The 5437-nt window shown below is 37.2% G+C and overlaps 1 pseudogene; it reads left to right on the forward strand.

Annotated features, from left to right (window-relative positions):
• Positions 1 to 1021: 1021 nt before the first annotated feature.
• LOC132490419 (translationally-controlled tumor protein-like) lies at positions 1022 to 1442 on the forward strand (annotated as a pseudogene).
• Positions 1443 to 5437: the final 3995 nt, after the last annotated feature.

Here is a 5437-nt window from a genome sequence, read left to right on the forward strand (position 1 = left end):
TGCCTTTTTTTTTCTCTTAAAGCTTTAAGATTTTCTCATTATCACTACTTTTCATGGTGTGGTTTTCTTTAGATTTATTTTACTTGGTGTTCATTGAGATTCTTTGACAAGCAAATTTATATCTTTTATTAAATTTAATATTTTTCAATCATTATATCTTCCAGTACCTTTCCCTTCTCTTTCTTTGTGTCCAATGACTTATATGTTAAGCCACTTGCTATCAGTTAATCCAGCTCTTATTTTCTTCAGGTTTTGTCCTCTCTGCACTTCATTTTGGAAGTTTCTGTTGTTATGTCTTCCAGTTTGCTGATCTTATGAATGTCCTAATATGCTAATACTGTTATCAAGTGTTGTGTTTCTCTCCTCAACATTCACATTTTTTTCCTTCTTATCGATTATATGAAGCATTCATATTAGCTCTTTTAGCTTCTGTTGTCCACTAGTTCCATTACCTTTGTCACTTCCCAGTTTATTCTATAGATTAATTTTTCTCCTGGTTTGGAGTTATATTTTCCTGCTTTTTTGCTTGCCTTATCATTTCTTTTTGGGTGGACATTGTGTATTTATGTTCTTAGTTTTTATATTTTTGTTATCCTTTCATGCTGATTTGTTGTAACATACATTAAGTTACTTGTAGTCAGCTGTATCCTTCTAAAGCTTGCTTTAAGTGTTTTTAGAGCAGGTCTAGAGCAGCCAAGAGACCAGAACTAATCTAGCCCCGTTTGTAAGGTAATGCCATTCTGAGGATTCTGTCCAATTTTCTGTTAATCATGAAATCTTCCTATTCTGATCAGTGGGAACACAAATAATTCCCAGACTCCTGAAGCTCCAGTTTTGTTTTTGTTTTTTTCTTTTTGTCTGCCTTTACCTGGAAGATTTTTCCAGAAACTCAGGTTGTTTTCTCTCATGGACATGTGGATCAATATCAACTAACAGTTTAAGAAAGAACCATTCTGGGCTTCCCTGGTAGCGCAGTGGTTGAGAGTCTGCCTGCCAATGCAGGGGATGCTGGTTCGTGGAGGGGAAGATGGTCAGTAGGACAGAGGGTAACATTGATGACTTGCTCACTGGTGGAAATGCCTCTGCTGAAGGGCCTGAGGAGGAAGGTACAGAAAGCACAGAAATCATTGGTGTCAATATTGTCATGAAGCATCACTTGCAGGAAACCAGCTACACAAAAGAAGCTTAAGAAGTACATCAAAGATTACATGAAGTCAATCAAAGGGAAACTTGAAGAAAAGAGACCAGAAAGAGTAAAACGTTTTATGGCAATGGCTGCAGAACAAATCAAACACATACTTGCTAATTTCAACAACTGTCAGCTTCTTTTTGGTGAAAACATGAATCCAGATGGCATGATTGTTCTGCTAGACTACCGTGAGGATGGTGTGAGCCCATATATGATTTTCTTTAAGGGTGGTTTATAAATGGAAAAATATTAACAAATTTGACTGTCCCTTTGCATCTAGAACCTGTCGTCATAACTGGCTGGCTGTAGCTTTTCATCAGCACAACACCAGGACTTAGACAAATGGGACTGATGTCATCTTGAGCTCTTCATTTATTTTAACAGTTGATTTATTTGGAGTGGAAACATTGTTTTTGAGAAAAAAGGTATGTCACGTAGGTTGTCTAAAAATAAAATGCATTTAAACTCATTTGAGAGAATGTCTCTAAGTTTAATATGTAATACCTAAATCAATCCTGTGTAGTCTTCCTGGAGAAGCTAGAGACTGGTTGTCGACCACTACTAGAAAGCATAAGACCATCTTCAGATAACTTCTACAGTGAAAACCACTTCTGGCACTTGGAATATAAATAAGAATCAAAAGTAATTGAGTTGAAGTAAAGGGGAAGACCATGTTCATAGCAGTGCCAGAATTTGACGTGGATTTCTTACACATTTCATCACCTACAAATGGAAGTAGTTAGCTCTGGAAAAGATTACCAAAAGAATAAAAAAAGACTAACACAGTTAGAAGCAAAAAAAAAAAAAAAAAGAAAAAGAAAGAATCTCTATGTTGCTCTCCCACAAATAACCACCACATATAGATACATATATTTTTTTTTGTTTTCACTTCTAACATTCTACAGAGCAGAGCAGCAGCAAGTAGGATTGTATACTATAAACTTGTATACAGTCCTATAGTGTCAAAAAGTACTTTATGAGGTTTTTAGAAAGCACCAATAAAATAACCAGAGAGACAATGTTGGGGTCTTTGATTTCCCTAACAGATTGAAGAGACACTGTGTAAATAACACAGCTGTGTTGATACACATGCACTGTCACCTTGACTTCCAGGTGATCTGATTGTTCCTGTGACATTGTTTTCTTCTTTGCTCATCAGTACAGCAAGCTGCTCGTATGAAAGAATTGGCTAGTTACTTCTGTTTCTGTGGTTATAGATGCCCAAACAAAAGTAAAATGATTTAAAGTCTATTCTGTTAACTGTGTGAGGCAAACAGAATAATACCCCTCCCCGCTCCCATTCCTACAGAGATGTTCATGCCCTAATCCCTGGAATCTAAGAATCTGTTGTGTTAGGTGACAACGGATCTCTGCAGATGAAATGGAGGTCACATACTTTATTGAGATTTCCCTGATTATCTGTATGAGGCCAATGTGGCAATGGAAGAAGCTGGAGTGATTCAAAGCATGAAAGGGACTACGCCTGTCTCTGGTGACTTTGAAAATGGGAGAAGGTGGCCAAGAGCCATGCAGTGTGGATGGTCTCTGGAAGCTGAGTAGTGCATATAGTACAGCCATTCCACTCCTCAGCATTTACCTGACAGAAATGAAAGCGTATGCTGTACAAAGACTTGTACACGGGTGTTCATAACACCAGCATTTATAATAGCCCAAAATGGAAACAACTAAACTTTCTATCAACAAGTGAATAGATAAACATATTGTAATATAATCATGCAAGGAAATACTACACATAAAAACAAGAATTATTATAATATACTACAACATGAATGTATCTCAAATATTTATACTGAGTGAAAGAAGCCAGACAAAAAAAAGAGTATATACTTTTTGGTTACATTTGTATAAAAACTATAGAAAATTAGGGACTTCTCTGGTGGCACAGTGGTTAAGAATCTGCCTGCCAATGCAGGGGACATGGGTTCAAGCCCTGGTCTGTGAAGATCCCACATGCTGCGGAGAAACTAAGCCCATGTGCCACAACTACTGAGCCTGCACCCTAGAGTCCGCGAGCCACAACTACTGAAGCCTTCACGCCTAGAGACCATGCTCCACAAGATAAGCCACTGCAATAGGAAGCCCACGAACTGCAACGAAGAGTAGCCCCAGCTCGCCACAACTAGAGAAAAGCCCATGCGCAGCAACGAAGACCCAATGCAGCCAAAAATAAGTAAATAAATAAATATAATAAATTTATTTTTTAAAAAACTACAGAAAATTAAAACTAATCCATAGTGGCAAAAAGCTCACCAATGATGGGTTGAGGTCGAAGGGGGCATGGAATGGAGGTAGGCAAGAATGAAGGATTACTTAGTGGCACATGGAAACTTCTGTAGGTGATGGGTATCATATATTAATTATTTTGATATTGCAGGTAGTTTCACAGGGGTAAAAATCTGTAGAATACCTTCACACTGACATTTAAATACATGAAATTTATTTGTATGTCAGTTACATCTCAATCCAAGCCAATAAAAATCTTGGTAATAAATGGTACTTAGATGTCTCACTTAGTAAGCAGGATGCTTCTGTATGATCTTGAATGAAATATGAACTATCTATCTATAGTAAAAACACATTTTTGCTGTAGGCAAATAAGCTTTGTGTATGTGATGTCTTGAATATCCATTGACTACTTTAGTATGTTACACAGAATTTTAAAATTGTCAGTAGACTGTAGGTAAAATACTTAAAAGAGACTCTCAGTTCCTTGGCTGAAATCTCTAGTTAATGTTGAAAGTAGCAAAGTATATTACAGTGTTTTAGTCCAAAGGCAGTTATATTTTAGTGGAGAGTGAGGGGCACATTTATAGGGACAATGGGACCCAATAGAATTTTTTTTAGTTTAGAGTTTACATCTAATGAACTAAATTTATTATGCCAAGAAGACATTTGCAATTGGCCATTTCCACACACTGGACATAAGAACTTGAAAATTCATGGACATCTACGTGAAAAGTTTACTCCAAATTTTAATAAGTTCTATTGGACTCAAAATTATTTATTTATTTATTTATTTATTTATTTATTTTTGCGGTACGCGGGCCTCTCACTCTGTGGCCTCTCCCGTTGTGGAGCACAGGCTCTGGACACGCAGGCTCAGTGACCATGGCTCACAGGCCTAGCCACGGTGGCATGTGGGATCCTCCCAGACCGGGGCACGAACCCATGTCCCCTGCATTGGCAGGCGGACTCTCAACCACTGCGCCACCAGGGAAGCCCATCAAAAGAATTTTTGAGAGAAGAAAAGAATATTGTTTATTTTACAACTATTCTCTGAAGTATAACCTCTGGATACAAAAAAAGTTTCTTTAATTCAAATTGAAAAATATAATAATTAACCTAAAAATATAAATGTCTAACAGCAGTGCTATCTCCTAGGAAAACTTTGCCATTTACAGGTTTCATTATCTGGTCTTTTAGGTTGCACTGAAATCACAACTCTTAGAGCTGAGATAGGTAATGGATTTCATCTTTTGGATTAACTCCAATAAAATAATAGAGATTATCAGTACAGTATCTTGAAAGAATTCTGTAGCCCCAATGGCTTTTCTGCATGTGGGGGAGAAAGTAGTTGTCCATGAGATACTAGCATCCCCTATTCAAGAGCTACCGACACTCAAATTGTTCTTTTGATCTGTGTTATCAATAGAAGGGATGGTCATGCATCTGGTTAATGGTGTTTCAGTTTGTTTATTGTTAATACTCTAAAAATTGAATAGCATGCTTCTACCATCCAGAGATATATAGTTTTCTCTGGAATATTGTGAGTTCGGTATTCAATGTGAGTCACTGGAAAGAACTTGGTAAGTGTACATGCCTGGGAAGTTAGAGACCCCATGGCATTCATCACTAAGCAAATGATGACTCAAGGGGAACCAAATCTCTTACCAAGACTGTAGAAAAGAACATTTATTAACCCATATTCACACTTTTAAAAATGGAACAAAATTCTCAGGACACAGTGATATCTACTTTGAAGTGGCCGTTCAGTTCATTTGAGTAAAAGACAAATATGTATTCATATTTTTTAACTTTACTCTCCTAGGTATCAATTAAATATTTTTGACTAATATAAAAATGTTTTCTACTTCCCACATAGTACTATTTTGAAGCATAAAATCCTCCCCGCCCCTTTTTTTTTTTTTTTTTTTTGTGTGTGTGTTACGTGGGCCTCTCACTGTTGTGGCCTCTCCCGTTGCGGAGCACAGGCTCCGGATGCGCAGG

The sequence above is a fragment of the Mesoplodon densirostris genome, chromosome 5 (assembly GCF_025265405.1).
Source record: "Mesoplodon densirostris isolate mMesDen1 chromosome 5, mMesDen1 primary haplotype, whole genome shotgun sequence".
Lineage (NCBI taxonomy): Eukaryota > Metazoa > Chordata > Mammalia > Artiodactyla > Ziphiidae > Mesoplodon > Mesoplodon densirostris.